General features: G+C 45.6%; 1 protein-coding gene across 1 annotated transcript in view; it reads right to left on the bottom strand.

Moving 5' to 3' along the window:
- Positions 1-24,558, bottom strand: part of LOC124798421 (farnesyl pyrophosphate synthase-like) — a 262,415-nt gene that overhangs the window by 63,415 nt on the left and 174,442 nt on the right. The gene's annotated exons all lie outside the window — the stretch shown is intronic.

Genomic DNA, 24,558 nt, shown 5'->3' with positions numbered 1-24,558 from the left:
GGAGGAAACTGAAGAGAAAGTGTGAGACAAAAATGAGATACTGAAATTGGTCCCGACAATCCCGATACATGGAAAACAAACAGCAAACAATAGGAAATAAAAGCACATACTTGTTGCTAAAGGATTGTCACTGAACAGGAGCCGAATGCTCAATCTACGAGAAGAAATAAGTCAATAAAAAGCAAGGTAAACTGGTATTCAGGCCGGTTCTTAGAAAAAAGGCCGTATTTTAATATTCATGTCAGCAGCATATCTGCAAAAGGAATTTATGCTATGAATAACAAAAAAACCACGGTTAATTGGTGTACAATACTGATACCGCATACACACTGAGTCATTAACAAGCGTATCTGACTTACTGAAAGAGAGATATTATACTACTTTGGTTAACACTGCCGATATGCCACGTCGGTGTAGGAGAATTGGCTGAATTATAGCGAATTTGTATTGCAGGTATGCGCGACGCTGGACAGTTCTCCTAAAGAATTTCCCTACACGTAGGACATGCGTGTCAGCATTGATGTTGTTGGACCAAGACAGGAGCACGGTCTTGTTCGTTCTGGCTAGAGGTGGACACGACGTAGTGACTGCAAGATTGGCGAGAATATCCTGTTATCAGCCATTGTTGATCGGACGACAGCTGCGGAACAAATTAGAATCTATGGCACACTCAGAGTTTAAGCGCATTATATCTGCCACTGTTTCCTGGTGTAAAATTAGATTTGCAATGAGACGAAGAACCTGCTTTGTTGTCATTTACGGACGTTTGAGAGTGCCGCGTCATTCGTTGAACAGACAGTTCGAGGCATATTATATTATAGGATACAAAAATCGCACAGTTCCGATGTTTCTTGAGCTAACACTGAACAATGAAGATGCACCCAAAACATTATCCAGACCATTCCATCGCCGTTTCTGCAAGGAGAGTGTGACGTGCTCTTCCAGCAGGATAATTCCTCTTTAGCTTACACGTTAATTCCTCTTCTCTGTACGACCCACCAGAATTGTTCCTAACTTATATATGAGACGTGATGAAATTCTCTAGTTCGGTCTGCATTATCGGCGTCATAGATCATACCTTGACCAATTGCAATAAATGCAGTGGACAGGTAAAAATAGCACTAGAGAAGGCAGTTGACACCTATGTGATCGTCCCTCTGCGTGATATAAGGACTGCTTTACAGTTAGTGGAAGATATACAAGATGCTGAAAATGTTATTCAACGCGGTCAGTACAGAGATGTATGACTCTGTGATTATGATCATTTACAAAGGAAAACTATCCTCGAACCATAAGCCTTGCCGCCATGGGGTATCTTCTGTTTCTCAACATTCCAGACAGCTGAAAGACGGACATCGATAAAGTAAAACAAGGGTAATGGAATGCAGTCAAGTTAAATCAGGCTATGTTGACCGTATTTTGGTTAGAGAATGGGGCAGTTTCGCAATTTGGACAGCAAAATAACTGATAACGGCCGAAGCAGAGTGGATGTAAAATGCCGACTGGCAATAGCAGGAAGAGCATTTCTGAAAAAGAGGAGTTTGCTAACACTTAACATAAGTTTAACTGTTATTAAGTCCTTTCTAAAGGTATTTGTTAAGTGGTAGCTTTGCACAGAAGTAAAACATGGGCGATAAGTGGCTCAGATGAGACTAGAATAGATGCTTCGGAAATGTGGTGCCATAGAAGAATGCTGAAGGCTAGATGGATAGATCGAATAACTGATGAGGAGGTAGTAAATCGAAATGGGAACAACGAAGTTTATGGCACAACATGACTATAAGAAGGGATCTATTGACAGGACGTATCCTGGGGCATCAAGGAATCGTATTGAACGGAGGACGCTGGGTGCAAGTGTCGCTCTGATATGAAGAGGTTGCCACAAGAAAAGAATTAATGGCAGGCGGCATCAAACCAGTCGAAAGAATGAATACAGGTCATAGTTCTTAGATGTTGCGCAGATGTCTGGAGCCTTGGGCTGCCTATTCCGTTACTCGTGTGATCACAGGTGGTTCCTAAAAACCGGGTGAGCGGCCCCGAAGTAACAGACTCAACTGAGCCGCTGGCGCCGCTGCGTTCTCCACGGCCGCGTCGCGTGGTGCAGCGATAACTGCGCACATTGAGGGAATGTGGGCTGCCACTGTTTACACTGCGCAGCTGGCGACCCGCATTCTCCCTGCCACTGCCGTAATGGTTCCCAGAGACAGGAACGTAAGTGGAGAGATCTTCTTGACACACCTTGAGGGAATGGAAGTACTACACAGAGACCGAACTCTACCACATCGATACCCCAGTATTTCTATGCATGTGGGATATATTGATTAACATTTCATGCGAATTCATGCTTGTTTTCAGTACAGAAAATACCATTTCTACATATGAAAAACAACGCTGTTGTTGTTGTCAACACTCCAAAGACTGGTTTAATGCTCCACTCCAAGCTATTCTGTCATGTGCAAGTGTCCTCTCTCTGAACAACACCATTTGAATCTACTTATTGTATTCGTGCTCAGATCGTCCTCTACAATTTTTACCCCTCACCCCCCCCCCCCCCCTCCTTTACGGAATTGATGATCCCTTGATGCCTCATTATGTGTTGTATCAACCGTTCCCTACTTTTAATCAAGTTGTGCCATAAATTTCTTTTTTCTCCCGTTCGATTCAGTACCTCATCATTAATTATTCGATGTACTAATACAATCTATAGCATTCTTCTGTTGCACCAAATTTCAAGTGCTTCTATTCGCTTCTCGTGCGAACAGCTTATCATCTCCGTTTAACTTCCGAGCAAGGGTGTACGCAATATACCATGAGAAAAGATTTCCCGACACTTAAATTTTTGCTAAATGTTAACAAGTACTCTCTCTTTTTTTTAGAAATTATTTTCTTATTATTGGTAATCTGCATTTTATTCCTTTCTACTTTCGCCATCAACAGTAACAGTGCTGCACAAATTGCGAAGCTCCTGTACTACCCCGAGTGTCTCATTTCCTGATCTGGTTCCCTTAGTATCGTTTGATTTAACTCGACTACATTTCATTGCCCCTGTTTTACTTTTGTTGATATTTATCTTATAATCTCTTTTCGAGATAGTATCCATTCGGTTTAAACGCTCTTCCAAGTCCTTTGCCATCTCTTACAGAATTACGATGTCATCCGCAAATCTCAAAAGATTTAATTTTTTCCCCTGAACTTTAATTCCTTTTCTAAATTTCTCCTTGGTTTGCTTGAATTGTTCTTCAATGTACAGACTGAATAATATGAAAGGTAGGCTACAATCTTGTGTCAATCCCTTCACAACCACTGCTTCCCTTTTATGTTCTTTGGTTCTTACAACTGCAGTTTGGTTTCTGTGAAAATTGTAAATAACCTTTCACTCCTTTTATTTTATCGCTGCTACCTTCAAAAATTCAAACATTGTAGTCCAGTTAAAATTGTCATTAGCTTTCTCTAAAACTACAAATGGTATAAACGAGGGTTTGCCTTTCTACAACCTATCTTCTACGATAAGTCATGGGGCGAGTCCTATCTCACGTATTCCTGAATCTTCCCAGATCCCGATCTAATCTTCCCCAAGGTCGGCTTCTACCAGCATTTCCATTCTGTAAATATTTAGTGCCAATATTTTTCAACCAGAAGCTATTAAACTGATTACTCGTTAGTATTCACATCTCTTGAAGTTTGAAGGTATTTCCTCTGTTTTATACGAGGGGCGCCCAAAAAGTAATGCTCAACTTCTTTTTCTCGGCCAGTTTCGGTTGAAAAAATGCGAAATTTGTTGTGTGATGTCGTGGCATACTCCCGCTTCAACCCCTATAGTTTTCTAAAGTTCCGATAGGTGGCGGCGCTTTAGTAGCCTTCCAAATGGCATCTGTAACGGAGGTGCGTTCCAAGCAGAGAGCTGTCATTGAGTTTCTTTTAGTGGAAAACAGGGCATCACAGATATTCATAACGCGCTTGGAGAATGTCTACGGAAACCTAGTAGTGAACCAAAACACGGTGAGTCGTTCCGTGGGGCGTCTGTCATCGCAAGGTCACGCAAACATGTCCGATCCTCCGCGTACCGGCTGGCCGCGCACAGCTGTGACGCCCCTCCACCACTTCTACATTTCAATCACAAAGTTATTTAATTCGAACTATAGATCCGCTTTACACCACCAATTCATTGTACAATGCCTGGCGAAGGAGACTACGTATCAGTACTAGCGAGTTTCTGTTTTACTGCATTCGCATGTTGAACGAGAGGAATGTGACAGGACTTGTATATGCCTCCGTACGCGGCCTAATCTCTCTTATTCTTATGATCCGTACCCGAGATACATGACAGTGACAGCAGAATGGACACACTGTCTACCTCAGATATACATTCTCTAAGTTTACCTAATATTGTTTCCCGACACCTATGTCCTCTTTCTTCCATAGATTCCGACTGAAGTTCCCCGAGCATCTCTGTTACACTTTTGGTTGGGTAATTCTGACCTATAAGAATCCTAGCGCCGCGCTTCTGAATTAATTCGATACCTGTAGTCATGCCTACTTCATAAGGACTCCAAACGTTCAAATAATATTCCTACTGAAGAGCTGATCGCACCAACGTCTTGTGTGGGATTTTCCTTGCAGAAGGGCTGCGCTTTCCAACATCTAGTTCTTCTTTTGCCTTCGCTAATACTGATTTTACTTGATATTTTTGACGTCATCTCTTTCCCTTTCTAATCGAAGAAGATGGAGCTGACTTTTCATTAAGTCAATGGACTAGTATTCTGGATGGACTGAGCTAAAACCCGCACCTGGCTTGGTTGTCGTTGTTTTCCATTCAAGCCAAATATCGGGGCGTTTCCTCTACCAAATTCACGTCCTCTTCCTACCTCCATCCACGTCCATTTCAAGCTACATCTTCAGGGCTACTATAAATGGTTCATTCGTTTTCAAAGCTCTATATTTTCCAGTGTCAACATGTACAAATGTGATTGCTGCATGAATAGAACCGGAAACCCCACCAAATTCGCATTTTTCACTCTACAGGTGTTCTATAAGTGCCCCTCTGGTGAAGCAAGACTCATCCTAGCTGTAGTCAAGTTCGATCCTCTCTTGTGTAGTAACATCCTGTCAATGGGCATCACAGCAGGACTGATGCGTTCTCTGAACTGTTCCAGTGTTCTGGCCCTAGGGGTACGTAAACATGCCATCCCCTCCCCCCCCCCCCTCTCCCTCTTCACCGAAGGAAAAAGTCTCGAGGCGTTACGTCAGGTGGTCTGGAGTCAAAGAGAACAGAGGTACATCTCTTCACCACTAAGCCCAATCCAGGGATGCGCAAGTTCGTCGTTGAAGTAGCGACGAACACCTGTGCTCCAATGAAGAGGTGCTCCTTCTTGTTGTAAAATGAAACTCTCGGAATCAGCAGTTCGTTGTGAGAATAACTACAACTGCAAGATATCAAGGTAAGAGGCACCGGTTACAGTCTTTTCATAGAAGAAAAACAGCCCATACTGCTTCGACTGTGACACTGCACAGAAAACATTAGCCTTCGGGAATGTCGTTCATGCATCACAACTGCATGAGGATTTTCAGTGCTCTGCACTCTACATTGTGGTGATTAATGGAAGGTTTCTTCGACGCTGAAGATCAGCTTGAAGGCGAAATGTTCACCCTGAAGTGCTACCTGAACTGTGATACAAAATTGAAGGTGCCGGATATTGTCTTCCGGTTGTAGCTGTTGCACGAGTTACAGGCAGTTAGTTTTGAAACGTAACCGTCGTCGCAAAATCTTCCACACAGTTTACTAAGGTATTCAAATTTCGCGCCTTGTGCGAACTGTCGATTTTCTTGGACTGCGTACGATTGCATCTGGCACACTTTGTCGACCGGTACTTTTCTGTTTACAGCGACAACTATGGTCTCTTAACTGACGATTCCAACTCACCCACAGCTCTGTTTACGTGGGGTTCTTTTCCAGAATTCCTCCTGAATGTACGCTGCACTATTACAACAGCTAAGTATCTCTCATATACCAATACAAAAACTCTTTTCTTGCTTTGTCGCCTTTTCGTCGGGGCACTGCACTAGTAACGCCAGTTGATGGACGCAATGGAAACTCGGTGAGTTTCATGCATCAACGGTATTTGTTCATGTAATACTTTTGTAAATACTAAACTCTGAAAACGAATGATTCATTTTTAGCCGCCCGTACGTTCCTAATGACCGGGATACCGAAGAGTCATTGACCTTTAAATTCCCCTTCCGTCCATTGTTTGTGTCTGTACTTTGTTGCTGTTCTGCAAGAAGTCTACATCTGCATCTATACTCCGCGAGACATCTTACGGTGTGTGGTGGAGGGTACTTCTGGTACCGCATCTGCTGCCCCTTCCACCCAATCCCCTTTCCCTGTTCCTGTTTCTCTGCGCATTGGATGAAAGGTTGTCGGTAAACTTCCCTATGAGGTCTAATTTTTCAGATTTTTTTTTTCGTTGTGCCTATTTCGAGACACGCACATGGGACGAAGTAATAAGTTACTCGACTCTTCTCGGAACATGCTATCTCGGTATTTCAATAGCAAACCCCTCCGCAATCCACGACGCATCTCTTGTAATGTCCCGACACTGCAGTTTGTCGAGAATTTCCGTAAATGGTCTCGAGTCGACTAAACGATCCCGTGACGAAACGCGCCGCTCTACGTTGGACCTTCTCTATCTCTTCTATTAACACTGCCTCGTAAGGGCCTTAGACAGATGAGCATTATTAAAGCTTCGGTCGAATTAGTTTTTGTAAGCCACTTCCTTCGTGCACGAATTACATTTCTCTAAGGTTTTTCCTCTGAATCTCAACCCGGCATCTGCTTTTCCTGCAGTCGGTCTTATATAGTCATTCACTTTAGGTTGCTCCATATGGTTACTCGAGCATGTTTTACTGTTTCCAGTGATTCGTCAATGTTGGTGTAATTATTGCACAAGTTGCATTTATTTAAGTTCAGGTTCACATTCCTGTCCCTAGACCAGTTATCATTCCTCTGCAGGTCTTGCTACAGTTTCCTGGCGTTGCTATCTTGCTACAGACAACCGCATCATGCACGAAGAACGTCATGGAGCTTCCGACATCCACTAGCTTAGTTGTATATATTGTAAACAGTCTTCTCCAAACACACTGACGGAAGTGAATGTAGAGTAATGAAATTTCGGGAATACATTTGTCTAGGTAACATGCTTAAGTGATTGACATTGCAAGATCTTACGTTAACGTAAGTTTGCCACTGCAAATGTGAAAAGCCGGTACATTAATAGCGCGTGTAATCACCAGAATGTTGAATGCAAGCATGCAAACGTCCATGTAATATGTAGTATAGGTGCCAGATGACAGCTTGTGGGACGGAGATCCATGCCTGTTGGACTTGGTCGGTCAACACAGGGGCGGTTAATACTGTTTGTGGATGACACAGAAGTTGTCGTCCGATGATGTCCCATATGTTCTCGACTGGAGACAGATCTGGTGATCGAGAAGGCCGAAACAACATGTCAGCACTGACTGGCTGGTTGCATGTCGTCAACTAGCCTCCTCCTAACCCCAACACACGACCACCACTGGCACTGGGCAGAACCAGCTTTCTTCAGGAAACACCACTGACCTCCAACGCGCCCTCCAATGACCTCTCGCGTGAAACCACTGAAGTCGGAAATGGCGGTGGTTTGGGGTCAGCGGAATGCACGCTACAGAGTGTCTGGCTCGGAGCTGTCCTTGAATTGACCGATTTGTAACACTGCCAGTGCTAATTAAGTTGCTACTGATGATTACGTACGAAGCGTCACAGGCACGCACCGAACACGATCGTCTTCGTTTATATGAATGTGTGGTGTCTGTTCTTTCGGGCATGTCCGAATAGGTGGTGTTCGGTGGGAGTGTGGGTCGGCCTTGAGGCGTGCCAAGATAGCCCACGCAGTTGTGATAGCACTGTGTCCCGGATGGCGCATTCATTTATGCACCCGCCTAGTAAGCAGTAGGTCCCGGGTTCGAATCCCGGTCCGGCACACGTTTTCGCTCGTCGCCGCTGATTCCGCGTGATGTCGCGATGCAGCTGACATCAGTAAACCCTTCCCTTTGCTTTCCTTTCTCCCCACCCCCACGCTAAATTTTCAAGCGATGGTTTCCCTTGCGGTAGCGTCAAGTGTTCGTCCGGAGACCGGTCTTCTTGCGACCGTATATTGTTGTGAGCACCGCTGCCAACAATCGTACAGAGGAGCTACGTTCAATGCCAAGTCTCTCTGCAATGTCGCAGAAGGAACGCCCTGTTTCTCGTAGCCCTATTACATGAACTCGTTCAAACTCAGTGACGCGTTGATAATCGCGTCGTTGTCCCATTAAAGGTATTCTTGACTAGCATCAACTTACCTCGTCCAGTCTCAAAGGTAACTAAAGCTCACGGCCGTTGCAGCGTTTATTTAAAGCAAACCTAATCTACACCGTCATACATCTACATCTACGTGATTACTCTGCTATTCACAATAAAGTGCCTGGCAGAGGGTTCAATGAACCACCTTCAAGCTGTCTTTCTACCGTTCCACTCTCGAACGGCACGCGGGAAAAACGAGCACTACTAGCGCCACTCTTATGAGTCTGGCGCGAAATCTGAATACACATAATCTTCCTGATGTAGAAACACGCATACCAACTTCCGTTAATGTCATACAACTGCTTCTTGGTGTTCCGATGTTTTTTTTTCTTTTTTTTCATCAGTGTAATTTACGAGGATGGAGCCGGGTGACGTCTTCGACAACCGCCAACAGATGAAGTCCGTCATTTTTTAGGGGCACAAATGGAGGAAGCAAGCACTGAGCAAGGGAATTTAAAGCCTCGGTTTGCAGAGCCACCACACAACCAAAGAATGACCTTATAAACTAAAAGATGGAGGTTTTTGCTTCAATTCTGCGAGAAACCCACTCTCTCCTTTGTCAAGAAACATAGGGATAGAATTAATGCTATGTTGAAATATCGAAGACGTCACCCGGCTATATTCCCGTAAGTTATGTGAAGATTTCTGGAGAAACTCACGTTTCATAATAACGGTCCGTACTACTGAAATTATCTACAATGAGATGACAGTCATAGAAAAGCGATATGCACATATACAGATGGCGGTAGTATCGCGTAGACAAAGGGTAGTGCTTTGGCACAGCTGTCATTGTACTCAAGTGATTCATGTGAAAAGGTGTTTGACGTGATTATGGCCGCACGACGGGAACGAAGAGACTTTGAACGGGGGACGGTAGTTGGAGCTAGGCGCCATGGGACATTCCATTTCGGAAATCGTCAGGAAATTCAATATTCCGAAATCTACAGCGTCAAGAATGTGTCGAGATAGATTTCAGGGGTTGACGCAGTGACCAGCGACCTTCACTTGGCGACTGAGAGCAGCTGCGTTCGCGTAGAGTTCTCGGTGCTAACAGAGAAGAAACATTGAGTGGAATAAACGCAGAAATCGGTTTAGGACATACGACGAACGTATGCGTTAGGACAGTGTGGCGAAATCGGGGGTTAATGGGCTACGGCAGCAGACGACCGATGCGAATGCCTTTGCTAACAGCACGACATCGTCTGCAGCGACACTCCTGGGCTCGTGACCATATCGGTTGGACCCTAGACGATTGTAAAACCGTGACCTGGTCAGATGAGTCCCGATTTCAGTTAGTAAGAACTAATGGTAGGGTTCGAATGTGGTACAGGCCACACGAAGCAATGCCTCGGGCATGGGTTTTGAGTGTGTTGTTCTTAGCATGAGTTAGTTTATGTAGTGTGTAAGTCTAGGGACCGAAGACCTAAGCAGTTTGGTCCCTTAGAAATTCACACACATTTGAACATTTGAACGAAGCAATGGATCCAAGTTGTCAACAAGGCACTGTGCAAGCCGGTGGTGCTTCCATAATGGCGTGAGCTGTGTTACGTGGAATGGAGTGGGTTCTCTGGGCCAACTGAACCAATCATTGACTGGAAACGGTTGTGTTCGACTTCTTGGAGACCATCTGCAGCCATGCATGGACTTCATGTCCCCAAACAACGAATGAACTTTTGTGGATGACAATGCTGCTTGTCATTATGCCTCAATTGTTCACGACTGGTTTGAAGAATATACTGGACAGTTCGAGCGAAGCAGATCGCCCGGCACGAAGCCATCGAACATTTATGGGAGGTAATCGAGAGGGCAGTTCGTGCACAAAGTGCTGCACCGATAACGCTTTCGCCGTTATGGACAACTATAGAGGCAGCATGGCTCTATATTTCTGCAGTGAACTTGTTGAATCCATGCCACGTCAAGTTGCTGCACTACACCGGACAAAAGGAGGTCCGACACGATACTGGGAGGTATCTGATGACTTTTGTCACCTCAATGTATAGACCTGTCGATTTACTAAATACTTCAGTCGAATTAAGGTTTATTTGCATCAGTACAACTGCCGAGAGAATAAAGTGATGCGAGTTTAGAATGTTGTGGTGCGGTGCCTGGCTGGAGCGAAAGTAGAGGCGTTCCCAGCAGAGTAGGAGCAAAACACGCACGTGCCGCTCGGCTGGCGAGGTCGTCGCCCAGCACTGCGGGTCGCGGCTACAGCTGGTGCGGCCACTCCGCCGCAGATCGATGCAGCCCGCGGAGGCCCCAGTGACACGCTGCCCAGCTCCCTGTCTCACTACGTTCTTGTTCCCGCACCATCAATATCGTCGTTCGTTATACAACAAACCACAGAAGAAATATTACGCTGTAACGTCCCGAAGACGACGACATCATTAGAGACGGAACACAAGCTAGAATGACTTCAGATAACTATGGAAAATAGAACTGTGGATGGCCGCATGAGATTTACAAGTATACCTAACCAAGGGATTTTGATCGGATTTGAATATGTTGGTAGTGTAGAGCAAAATAAGAGACAGTTTTTTCATACATGCCCATACAACCATTGAAAAAAGTGCAATCTAAGATTTCTGAATGGATACGCTCGGAAACGGTAACAGAACAAAACAGTAAAAATAAAATGAAACTTCTATGGTTTTTAATGTACGCCACAACGGTGCACCGAGATTTGTCGAAGAATTCATTTTTTATAAATTCCCTCCTCCTCCTCTCCCCTCCTTCCCCCCCCCCCCCACTATTTTGCTTCTCATTATGACATCTGACTAACAGTAAAACGCGTAGCTTCGTTAATACCAAATTTAACCTTACATGATAAAGTGGTATTCCAAAGACGTATTTGTCATAAATAAGCTATAAATATCTCTATATTGCTGTACGCGTGCTCAATATGTGTCCGCTTCTGTGCCAGTTGTCACGTCGGCTTGTTTAATAAGACTTTCCCAGATAAATACACTGAAGGGAAAAAAATCGCAGCACCAAGACGGAGCTGTGCGACATTAACGGAAGTTGGGTAGGCGTGTTGCTACATCTGAAACATGATATTTATTCAAATTTCGCGCTAGTCGCATAAGTGTGGCGCTAGCAGCGCCACTGTGAGAATGTAAATCAGGTTTGCTTTAAATACACGCTGTATCGGTCGTGAGTGTTGGCTGCTTTTGTGATTGGACGTGCTGAGATGACGTTAGTCATGAATGCCTTGCGGCGACAAAGGCGCCATTATCAACTTCTCACTGAGTTTGAACGATGTCGTGTAATAGGGCTACGAGAAGCTGGATGTTCCTCCTGCAGTATTGCAGAAAGACTTGGCAGGAATGTACCCACTATATATATGTTCCGGCAGCAGTGTTCACGAGAATGTACTGCCGCAAGAAGACCGGGCTCTGGACGGCCACGTGACACTACCGACAGGGAAGTCCACCGTGTTCGGCGCATGGCTCTGGCGCATCGTACTGCATCTGCAGCAGCAATCTGAACAGCAGTTGGCACCACAGTGACACAACTAACTGTTACAAATCGGTTCCTTCAAGGACAGATTCCACTAACGCCAAACCACCGCCATTGGCGCCTTCAGCGGTGTCAAACAAGAGCTCACTGGAGGGCAGCGTGGAGGTCTGTAACGCCCAGGGGACCTTAATAAATCGCGATGACTTCAGCGTATTCACAGTCTTTGAATAAAAGTGTGATTTCTGTTCGTCTCGTTGCATATTAAGTTACCTTCTGTGCTACGTCGTAGCCAGTCTTACTATGTATGGTCCAAGTTTCATCGAGCCAAGTTTTTTTGACAGTAGCATACCATGTGAAAGTTATTTTCGTCCTTAAGTTTTGCTGACCAGTGTATTAGAAGAAAACAAGTCTTATTAATAGAGACTGTAGACAATCAAAATCGCTGTTGGCACGAGGAATGCACTCAACCCGTGTGATGGCAATTGAGGAACTATTTGGTTGAAAAGTAGCGACTCCGGTCACGAAATCTGACAACGACCGGGAGAGCGGTGTGCTGGCCACACGCCCCTCCGTATCCGCGTCCAGTGACGCCTGTCGATGAGGATGACACGACGGTCGGTCGGTACCGTTGGACCGTCCGAGGTCTGTTCGGACGGAGTTAAGTTGTAGCTCAGTTTAGAATTTTAAAATTATTGTTACCTGTAGTAATAAGTATGCTTCGATGAAAGTGACTGAAGAGCTTAATTTGCATCAGAAGAACACACTTTCAATGAAAACAATGCGACAGATATAAAACATTCACTGTGGAGCCGCTTTTGACACATTTCTCGCACCTACATAAGTAACTAGTTTCATTTATTTATTTATTTTTAATGATGGTTCATAGTTGCATGACGGAGGACTAATCAGTGGAAATGTCCAACGAGTGCACTTTTTCCTAAATAGCAAGAAGATGTTTCTGTAGCGGTCACATCGTGATTTTAAGTGATTTCTGTGAACCAAAGAGAGCTGTAGAGGGTACAAACTGTAGGGAAGGTGAGATTGGAATATATTCAACAATTAATAGAGGACGTTGGGTGCGCCGGCCGGTGTGGCCGTGCGGTTCTAGGCGCGTCAGCCTGGAACCGCGTGACCGCTACGGTCGCAGGTTCGAATCCTGCCTCGGGCATGGATGTGTGTGATGTCCTTAGGTTAGTTAGGTTTAAGTAGTTCTAAGTTCTAGGGGACTGATGACCTCAGAAGTTAAGTCCCATAGTGCTCAGAGCCATTTGAACCATTTTTTGATGTTGGGTGCAAGTTCTAGTCTCCAATGGGCAACTTGTCACAGGACAGTAAGTCGTGACGAGTCGCGTCAGACAAGTCAGAAAACTGATGACGCAAAAACATGAACACTCTGCAATGAAAGATAACTGGTGAAGGTCTATGAAAGCGGTCCCAACTGTACGCTTGAAATGACCGTGACTAGCTAGATGAACATGACGGTAACACAGGTTATATTCCTGACGTCTACAATCACTAGCCTTAATGTCATTCCAGTACGTACTGGAAAAGAAACTGCGAGCTGATGAACCTCTGCATCTCAAGGAACTGGAACAGTTTCTTTTTGAAGAGGTGTACAATATCCTTTAGACAATTATTTAGAATTTAAAAGTATTAATTTTATGTTATTCTCAGGTTGTCTCTGACCACTTTCCGTTGATGTTTGTATTATTTTATCGAACCCTGTCTACTCAGAGCTCGAAAAATGGTTCAAATGGCTCTGAGCACTATGGGACTAAATGTCTGATGTCATCACTCCCCTAGAACTTAGAACTACTTAAACCTAACTAATCTAAGGACATCACATACATCCATGCCCGAGGCAGGATTCGAACCTGTGACCGTAGCGGTCGCGCGGTTTCAGACTATAATTTTTTTTTTGTTCGATATACACTCCTGGAAATGGAAAAAAGAACACATTGACACCGGTGTGTCAGACCCACCATACTTGCTCCGGACACTGCGAGAGGGCTGTACAAGCAATGATCACACGCACGGCACAGCGGACACACCAGGAACCGCGGTGTTGGCCGTCGAATGGCGCTAGCTGCGCAGCATTTGTGCACCGCCGCCGTCAGTGTCAGCCAGTTTGCCGTGGCATACGGAGCTCCATCGCAGTCTTTAACACTGGTAGCATGCCGCGACAGCGTGGACGTGAACCGTATGTGCAGTTGACGGACTTTGAGCGAGGGCGTATAGTGGGCATGCGGGAGGCCGGGTGGACGTACCGCCGAATTGCTCAACACGTGGGGCGTGAGGTCTCCACAGTACATCGATGTTGTCGCCAGTGGTCGGCGGAAGGTGCACGTGCCCGTCGACCTGGGACCGGACCGCAGCGACGCACGGATGCACGCCAAGACCGTAGGATCCTACGCAGTGCCGTAGGGGACCGCACCGCCACTTCCCAGCAAATTAGGGACACTGTTGCTCCTGGGGTATCGGCGAGGACCATTCGCAACCGTCTCCATGAAGCTGGGCTACGGTCCCGCACACCGTTAGGCCGTCTTCCGCTCACGCCCCACCATCGTGCAGCCCGCCTCCAGTGGTGTCGCGACAGGCGTGAATGGAGGGACGAATGGAGACGTGTCGTCTTCAGCGATGAGAGTCGCTTCTGCCTTGGTGCCAATGATGGTCGTATGCGTGTTTGGCGCCGTGCAGGTGAGCGCCACAATCAGGACTGCATACGACCGAGGCACACAGGGCCAACACCCGGCATCATGGTGTGGGGAGCGATCTCCTACACTGGCCGTACACCACTGGTGATCGTCGAGGGGACACTGAATAGTGCACGGTACATCCAAACAGTCATCGAACCCATCGTTCTACCATTCCTAGACCGGCAAGGGAACTTGCTGTTCCAACAGGACAATGCACGTCCGCATGTATCCCGTGCCACCCAACGTGCTCTAGAAGGTGTAAGTCAACTACCCTGGCCAGCAAGATCTCCGGATCTGTCCCCCATTGAGCATGTTTGGGACTGGATGAAGCGTCGTCTCACGCGGTCTGCACGTCCAGCACGAACGCTGGTCCAACTGAGGCGCCAGGTGGAAATGGCATGGCAAGCCGTTCCACAGGACTACATCCAGCATCTCTACGATCGTCTCCATGGGAGAATAGCAGCCTGCATTGCTGCGAAAGGTGGATATACACTGTACTAGTGCCGACATTGTGCATGCTCTGTTGCCTGTGTCTATGTGCCTGTGGTTCTGTCAGTGTGATCATGTGATGTATCTGACCCCAGGAATGTGTCAATAAAGTTTCCCCTTCCTGGGACAATGAATTCACGGTGTTCTTATTTCAATTTCCAGGAGTGTAGTTCATTGCGTTTGGTCTGGGCGGACGTTACAAGACATCCGTTCAAGTTGATAGTTGATTCCTTGATTCAGTTTTTTTTTTTAATACAGAGAGCACGCAGTCCTCTGACCGATCACGCTGAGCTACCGTGCCGGCAAGCCTGAAGCTCCTAGAACCGCTCGGCCACAGCGGCCGGCCTATTCAGAGCGTCAGAGTTGTCTACGATGCTCTATAGTTTATAAAGGACGCACATAAACATACATCACAAACAGAAGTCACGTGCTATATTACGGTTAGAGGTACTCAAAAGCTCTGTTTGCCATTCCGCAGACCAATGCCCACTTTTGTCTTAAGAGTGATATCTGGAACATTTGTAGGTACACTCTAGGTATAGAAATTAGCTTATCAACGTACGGCCGCGCTAGTTTTACATCGTGACATATCGGTATCATAAATGTAAATATTGGCAACTGTAAGCTATAGAAATCAGACTGTTCTGAGAGGTATGGCTGTGTGCAAATTGTTTTTGTTCTCTAGCACTGAATTTGCCAGATAAACATTTAGGACTCTATTCCCATGAGTAGGTGATCAAGGCTGTTACACGTGCCGGGGGCGACTGCATAGTAATCACGGAACTGGTTGCTCCTGGAGTCGGACTGCTTGAACAACGCTCCAGCTTCCAATCACCGGCTTCCCAAAGAGTTTTTACTGTCATTTGTCGCTTTTCTCATCTCGGACAACGTTTTGTGTACATGAAAAAATGCTGAGTTGCATAGCAGTTCGGAGTCCATGGCAGCCGGCCGCGGTGGTCGTGCGGTTCTAGGCGCTGCAGTCCGGAACCGCGGGACTGCTACGGTCGCAGGTTCGAATCCTGCCTCTGGCATGGATGTGTGATGTCCTTAGGTTAGTTAGGTTTGAGTAGTTCTAAGTTCTAGGGGACTGATGACCTAAGATGTTAAGTCCCATAGTGCTCAGAGCCATTTGAGTCCATGGCACTTAATGAAAACAGATGGGACTATTTACCTGTTCATTATAGGTGTGGGGCTAGGACAGGTCTGAAGGCAGCACGCAGCAAGGATCTGGGACCAGTCAGACGACCACGATCAAGCATGCTAAGATTAGTTATCTTGTTTCTCACGTTGGCGAATGCTTCTTTAGCATGCTCCGAGTGGCTGATTCTTGGTACTGTTCGATTACACCATCGGCAACAAATCGCTGGAAACAGTAAGTACCGTAATATACTAAGGAGTAACTATTCAGAGCGACCTAAACTGGAAGGATCACATAAGAAAGGAAGAAAAGCATAGCAGATGGCTAGCTGAGATCGACTGAGAAAATCTTAACGAAATACAATCCATCTGCGAAAGAACTGCCCTACACATCTGTATCTACATCAATACTCTGAAAGCCACCTGACAGTGTGTGGCGGAGGGTAGTTCTGATATCACTGACTGACCTCCCCCCTTCCCTGTTCCTTTCGCGAATGGCGTGTGGGAAGAATGGTTGTCGATAAGCCTCTGTATTAGCTCTTATTTCTCGAATTTTCTTGTCGTAGTTATATCGTGAGACGTATGTGGAGGGAAGTAATATGTTGTCCAACTCTTCCCGGAAAGTACTCTCTGGAAATTTCACTAGTAAACTCCGCCGTGATGCACAGCGCCTCTCTTTTAGCGCCTGCCCTGGAGTTTGTTGAGCATCTGTGTAACGCTCTCGCGCGGACTAAACGATACCGTGACGAAAGACGCCGCTCTTCGTTGGATCTTCTCCACCTCTTTTATCATTCCTATCCGGTAAAGGCCCCAGACTGATGAACAATACTCAAGAACCGATCGAACAAGCGCCTTGGAAGCACTGCTTTAGTGGACGAATTATACTTCCACAACACTTTTTCGGCCTGTACTTGTATATGCTAATCAGTCTGGGACCCTTACCTAGTTGGATTAATAGGAGAGATAGAGAACAACCAACGAAGAACAGCGAGTTTCATTGCGGGGTAGTTTAGTCAGCGCGAGACTGTTACGGGGATGTTCTACAAGCTCCGGTGGCAACGTTACAAGATAGGCGTTGTGCATCGCGAAGAGGTTTACTGTTTAAATTCCTAGAAGGCGCGTTTCCAGAAGAATTGGGCAAGATATTAATTCCTCCAACATATGTCTCACAAAATGACCACGACGAGAAAATCAGAGAAATTAGAGCTCATACAGAACATTACCGATAATAATTCTTCCTACGAGCTATTAACGAATTAAATAAGCAACGAGGAAAGAGGTGAGATAATGATACCAGAAGCACCCCCGGTCACATGCCGTAAGGCGGCTTGCGGAGTATAGATGCAGATGAGATGAAATGATCGTATGTCGATGCCGATAATGTATCTCTTTTTATTTGACGCCTCTTCAGCGACTTGCGCGTCGATGATGATGTTGACGATGATGAAACAACATAAGACCCAGTCACCGAGCGGATTAAATCCGATTCCGCCAGGAATCGAACCCGGGACTCCATGAGCTAGAGGCAGCAAGGCCTCCACGAGCTTAACTGGCCAGTGGGCAGACACGCCAGGATTAAAACCGCGCTGCGCATTTGGACCAGCTGGTGAGCTCCAGACGACATGAAGGCATGTTGGACATAATGACTGTATAGCAGGACTACCTGACACATGCAGAGACGCACGCAGCTCCTACAGTTTTGATTGATCAGCCGCAAATTTCCCACGTGTTACGCATATCCTTCGGGGCGCTGGGCAACCGCGCGTCGCCGCCACCGCGGCAGGCCAGGTGCCCGAGGTCACGGAACCGCAAGTCTTCCGCGGGCGGCAGAAGCTGTCTTGGGCTTGCGTAACACTCCAGGTCTGCGCGCACGTCTGGCTCGCTTTCACCGCACAGGAACAATGCACTGCCGCTGTGGCACGCGCCGGCGGCGGGTAACGCGATACGCAGTAAACACCAGACACTGTTTGCGGCGAGTGGCGTCAGCTGGGCGGCTACCGTAATATCTGTCCCTCCCCCTTCTCTCACTGTGCATAAGTGCTTGTGTGTGTGTGTGTGTGTGTGTGTGTGTGTGTGTGTGTTAATTCGAACAGACCTGTTGCGACAATCTGACAGTTCTCAATGATATTCGTCTGTCGTACGGAAACTCTCAGCTGGTGTCCCTCCTCTTTCCTCAACGTAGTATGTCAAAAGTGTGTTTGTGTGTCGCGTAGATGACTTTCATGATTGCTGGTGGTGTGTAGCGCAGTTTTGCTGTAACTTTGTGAACGTTCGACATTTAAGCTTTCCACTTTCAAGCGTAATTAACTCTGACGTTCCGTGTTCGGGTTGCGGTCTGGCACACTGTTTTAAATTGCAACCAAGTTTCAGCCTGCCAGGAAGTTTCAAAACAGTGCACACTCTGCTGCAGAATGAAAGATTCCCTAGTGTCGTTAAGTCTTTTATATAGAGTAAACGACAACTCCACCGACAAAATGTCAGAGGTGGCAGTATTGTACAAAACAAGGAAAAAAGTCTTAGAGCTATGAGCCCTTGTTCGCAGCAGTGAGACATACCCTTCAACTGCAAACTCTTTGTGTCCCACAAAGGGTGAGTCAGGAGGAAAGGTACAAGATCTGACTCCTCAGGGCTACTCCGGAATCACCGAACCTTGCCTGTCCCTTTCTTAGCTCATTACGCAAGCCAGGCACGCAGCCACAGAAGAATTTGATGCGCATTAGCTGCCCAGTGTGGAGAGAATATGAACAAGGTAACTGACGCCTAAATATTCCAACCACTGAGGTTGTTCATAATCAGCACTGATAGATTCAATCAGTACAAGTATGTCTCAGATTCCAAATCGATTAAAGAAATGCAATAAAAGTGGGACGAGAAGGTCCAGAACACACTGACGCTTTTCAAGTTTGAATTTCAGAGCAATAATGCAAGTCGATAAACAAACCCGTAGCAGATAGATTACGAACATATGAAATGTAAAATTATCCCTGTAATTAGCTGTGTCTCTGTAATCCATACAAACTGGACACATGTTATATGGAATGTTTTATTCAGATTAGTCTGTACTACTATCTCTTAAAATATTTACTGTTTCCCCTGAAACACATTGTACATGAAATAATGACGGGCAGCAGCGCTCAGTGTCTCGGTAAATGATTTTCTTATTCATCAATAACCCAGAAAATTATTTACCATTAATATGTTATATCACAAGTCCGGCTATCTATTATATTGTATTGTATGTGAAACGGGGGCCTAAAAACGACGGAGTGGCTCCGTCCCCGCCGCAGCCGCAGTGGTCCACAACCCCACGACGACTACCGCAGTCCGCTTCACTCCTCCGCCGCCCCACATCGAACCATTCTTTCATTGTTATTGTGCGGTTCGGCCCCCGGTGGATCCCCCCAGGGAACGTCTCACACCAGACGAGTGTAACCCCTATGTTTGCGTGGTAGAGTAAAGGTGGTGTACGCGTACGTGGAGAACTTGTTTGCGAGGCAGATGGAAAACCGCCTAAAAACATCCACAGACTGGCCGGCCCACCGCGCCTCGACACGGATCCGCCGGGCGGATTCGTGCCGGGGACCAGGCGCTCCTTCCCAATCCGGAAAGCCGTGCGTTCGATCGCACGGCTGACCGGGCGGGCTTGGCTATCTATTACTCATATTCAATATGTGACAATAATGCTGAGTCTGCCGCCATAAGTTCAGGCGGTGGATGTTTTTGCAGCATCATGCAACTAACGATCTTACCTTGCAACCGCCTCAAACCAACTGCCGCCTCGTTCCCGTGATACCGTAACAGCAAAATGTGACTGAGTGCAGCACACAAGTGTCGTGTCTTATCCCCTTCAGACTGTTTTGAGAGCCCGTACTTGCCACTATTCTTTGCTGTAGCGCTCTGCGATGTTTCTACAGTACACAACTCGACACAGGTTTTAACAAATTGCATTCTCCATAAGCTTTCTCAAAATGAAGTAACAAATGAACTACATTCTCTCTAAAGAATAAAGCGGATGATCCTCTGCTTATCCACATTATATGAGTAAATGTTTCCTTACAGATTAGCATATCGCCGATTAAATCACTAATGTTACCCTTTCGATTAACTTGATATGGACATCTGTGTAGACGCCATGACAAAGTAATTTCTAATAAATGTTAATTAAATTTTGAAAACTGGTACATCCGCGACACCTCAGCACAAAAAAAGATGGTTGTGACGTCTCCTACTACACAGTGGAAAAGAGTTAAAGGGTCACTTTTTTGAAGCCATGTCATTTTCCTCCTTTACGATGCAGAAGTGAGAAATTTCCTCTGTAATTATGCAGAAGCATGGCGTGTAGTGTGACTGCAATTTTCGATCAGGTATGCAGTATCGGATCACTAGGCACCATTCAAAACTATTCGACGAAATTTTAGCGTGATTCGAAACACCGAAGGGTATTTATGCTTTTTCAGATCTGTTTTGCCCCCTAATGTGGCGTAATCTCGAAAGGGAGAGAGGAGCGACGCAACATTTACATGAGCATGGGCAAAATGGCAATGGGTTCCATTAAGACCCCCCAGTTCGGCAACACCCTTGGTGCCAATCGCACACCATTGTTGAGTACTTTAAAAATATCCCTGTGCAGAGTTAATCCTTGACCGAGACCCAGGCGCCTGCAGGCAGGCAACCCATTCGACACCCCTCAGATTCTGCATACCCACAAGCAGCGTAATGTGACTCAGTTGTAGAGTGTTGAAGGTGTTGCCTGCCCACAGGCAGGAATCGGCCAAGGGTGGTTTCAGCACAATAATGTCGTTAGAGAAGGGTTGAATCGTCCAGTGGATGTTGGAAATGTCAAAGGTTGTCATCAAGAACGTCATTCTGTTGCACATCATACTGCTAGCTGTCGTTATTGACCACGAAATGTGTGTAAATGAACGCGCCAAGGGAGGGCGAGTTTCGTTGACGCTCTTCATGCTACACTTTGAGGTCTTTTTGTGGTGGTTCTGAGCGTCAATGTGTCTGAAATGTTTTTCTCAGCCACTTATAAGAAAACTGAGTGACTGCAGTGCTGGGTGTCACAGTTCTGACCACTGCAAAGGTGTCAAGAGAAGGGGTGTATGACATGTGACATATCCTCAGTGGCATTGTAGCAATGTGCAGCATTGTGGTGAAATTTGGTGCCAATGTGATCTCATTAACCTTCTTACACCTCACATGGAACTCTGAGCTCAGTCCTTTTCTTCACATGCGCCGACATCTTGCTGTTTGAAACTTCGCCAGACAGACGGCGTCACGCTTCTGCACCATTGAAAAGGAAGTTTGCAGGCGCATTTGAGTCATATTTGAAACTTCTGCATCAGAATGGGGGAAAAGACAGGGTTTCAAAAAAGTGACCCTTTAATTCTTTTGCGTAGTATATTTCCTGCGTAGGAATCATTATTACATATTTTATTTTATATTTTCTAAATTAGTACCAGTATACATGTTAATAACCTTCAGTTATTAGAGGAGGTAAGGGCAACAGTGGGTTCCTTGGTTATGGCAATATGTTATGATGCCTAGTACAACGCTACGGCTTTGATGCTTGGAATATAATGTCGATTGCCTTGAGATCAGAGAAGACATGTGACCATCCGTGTTACAATTTGCACGTGTTTCGTAATGGTATTAGCACCCAGTAATGGAACTTTATCTTTGGGTACCAACAAAACATGTCCAATAATATACAGGGTGTTACAAAAAGGTACGGACAAACTTTCAGGAAACATTCCTCACACACAAATAAAGAAAAGATGTTATGTGGACATGTGTCCGGAAACGCTTAATTTCCATGTTAGAGCTCATTTTAGTTTCGTCAGTATGTACTGTACTTCCTCGATTCACCGCCAAATGGCCCAATTGAAGGAAGGTAATGTTGACTTCGGTGCTTGTGTTGACATGCGACTCATTTCTGTGAACGTTTGGGCAGGCATTGTTGGTGATGTCTTGATTGGGCCCCATGTTCTTCCACCTACGCTCAATGGAGCACGTTATCATGATTTCATACGGGATACTCTACCTGTGCTGCTAGAACATGTGCCTTTACAAGTACGACACAACATGTGGTTCATGCACGATGGAGCTCTTGCACATTTCAGTCGAAGTGTTCGTACGCTTCTCAACAACAGATTCGGTGACCGATGGATTGGTAGAGGCGGACCAATTCCATGGCCTCCACGCTCTCCTGACCTCAACCCTCTTGACTTTCATTAATGGGGGAATTTGAAAGCTCTTGTCTACGCAACCCCGGTACCAAATGTAGAGACTCTTTGTGCTCGTATTGTGGACGGCTGTGATACAATACGCCATTCTCCAGGGCTGCATCAGGGATTCCATGCGACGGATGGTGGACTCATGTATCCTCGCTAACGGAGGACATTTTGAACATTTCCTGTAACGAAGTGTTTGAAGTCACGCTGGTACGTTCTGTCGCTGTGTGTTTCCATTCCATGATTAATGTGATTTGAAGAGAAGTAATAAAATGAGCTCTAACATGGAAAGTAAGCGTTTCCGGACACATGTTCACATAACATATTTTCTTTCTTTGTGTGTGAGGAATGTTTCCTGAAAATTTGGCCGTACCTTTTTGTAGCACCCTGTATATTTGTGCTTGTGACTTCAGAGGTTGTGTATCTTACAAAGCAACTATATGCGGCGATACTAAAAATCACTCTGTCAACCGAAATCTGTTTAGATATTTAGAGCTTAAGGACGTGTTTGTAATATAGTGTGGTCAAAAACAGGCTGAAAAGCTTGTAAGGGTGTAGCAGGGTAGGTTGTGCTGAGAAATAACTGTCAAGAAAAAAATTCGATTCGCTGCGCCCTTTCCGAGTTAATTAACATTGAAGTTAGCCAGTCAGTCCGTTGCGTACGGAATTTCAAGCGTCTCACCAGAGACGGTGTCGCCAAACGTGTTCTTCTTTTGCTTTCCTAAAATCGAACAAGAAAGCGATACAAAAATTGGACATGAGACGATACTAAGAATCGAACCAAAGCCAAACGCTGAGCAGTCTCGTGCGCTATTATCTACGATATGAAACCAACTGACACTAACTGTATCCGGCGCGCCGCTTGAATTTGCACGCGCAGTGGCTTGATTGGCTGACTTCAGTGCTAATTAACTCGGAAACGGCGCAAGGTATCGAATTTTTTCACTACAGTTATTTCTCGGCACAACTTGCCATGTAACAGCCTTACAAGCTTTTCAGACTGTTTCTGACCGTCCTGCATATCGTGAACGGAATGTGTGAATTTAGTTACTTTGTCAGCAGGAGATAATATTACGCTGCACTGAAAAGTCGTTTCCATTTCCTAAGCCACTTCTTTATTTTTTTTTAAATCAGCGTACTTGCGCGCATACATACATTAATATATTTTGAACCGTTCATTATGTAAATTCCTTGACATTAATATCTTGAACTGAGATTTAACTGTCAGTTTTTGAAATAATCCGTGTTGTTCCGAACGCTGTCGAAACATATGACTCTCTAAGAGGAAAACCGCAGAGATGTGGCACGGAGGATTTGTGGGACATTAATGGTTAACGAGACCCGATAAGAAGCCATTGGTATTGACTGCGCTTTACAGCTGCAGCTTGTTGAACGGGCACTACACATAACGGCCAACAACGGCTCCTAGCTAGGTGGAAGGTACACTATCGCTGATGTTTATTTATCGGTATGGTTGTGCAACAAACCACACTCAGCTAAGAAAGAGTAACTGGTGAATGCTGCGGGTGAAGTATCATCAATTGCTCCAGCTTTACATATGTAGTACACGAAATAACGCTAACTGTAGCGCGAACCGTTACCTCTAACCTCGTTTGATGATTACATCCATTGCAAATGGACAGTGGTTAACGTCTTTGAATTATTCCAACTTATCTTCATGATAAATGTAAGACAGTAGAAATGTTACCGAAAGATGTAAGTAAAACAGCTACTGTCTTGTCCGGAACTGCGCTGCTGCTACGGTCGCAGGTTCGAATCCTGCCTCGGTTATGGATGTGTGTTATGTCCTTAGGTTAGTTAGGTTTAAGTAGTTCTAAGTGTAGGGGACTGATGACCTCAGCTGTTAAGTCCCAAAGTGCTTAGAGCCATTTGAGCTACTGTCTTACGATAATTGACATTTAAGCAACATTTTCTTCAAATGGACTCCATTCCTGCTTTCAGACATTTGTACCGATGTATGTGTAGATTTTCAAAATACTCACAGAGCTGTTTGTCACAACTAGCATTTGAAAACTGTGTTTTCCATCACTCCGACATATCTATCTGAACAATCTACAAATGCAAGATCGTGCAAATGGGATGAATTTTAGTGTAGTAACACATGGAAGAGTAGCGTACAGCAGTGTTCTATACAAATAAAAAGAGG

The sequence above is a fragment of the Schistocerca piceifrons genome, chromosome 5 (assembly GCF_021461385.2).
Source record: "Schistocerca piceifrons isolate TAMUIC-IGC-003096 chromosome 5, iqSchPice1.1, whole genome shotgun sequence".
NCBI lineage: Eukaryota > Metazoa > Arthropoda > Insecta > Orthoptera > Acrididae > Schistocerca > Schistocerca piceifrons.
Note: the sequence above shows the minus strand (reverse complement) of the source record. Positions and strands in the feature narration are given on the sequence as shown.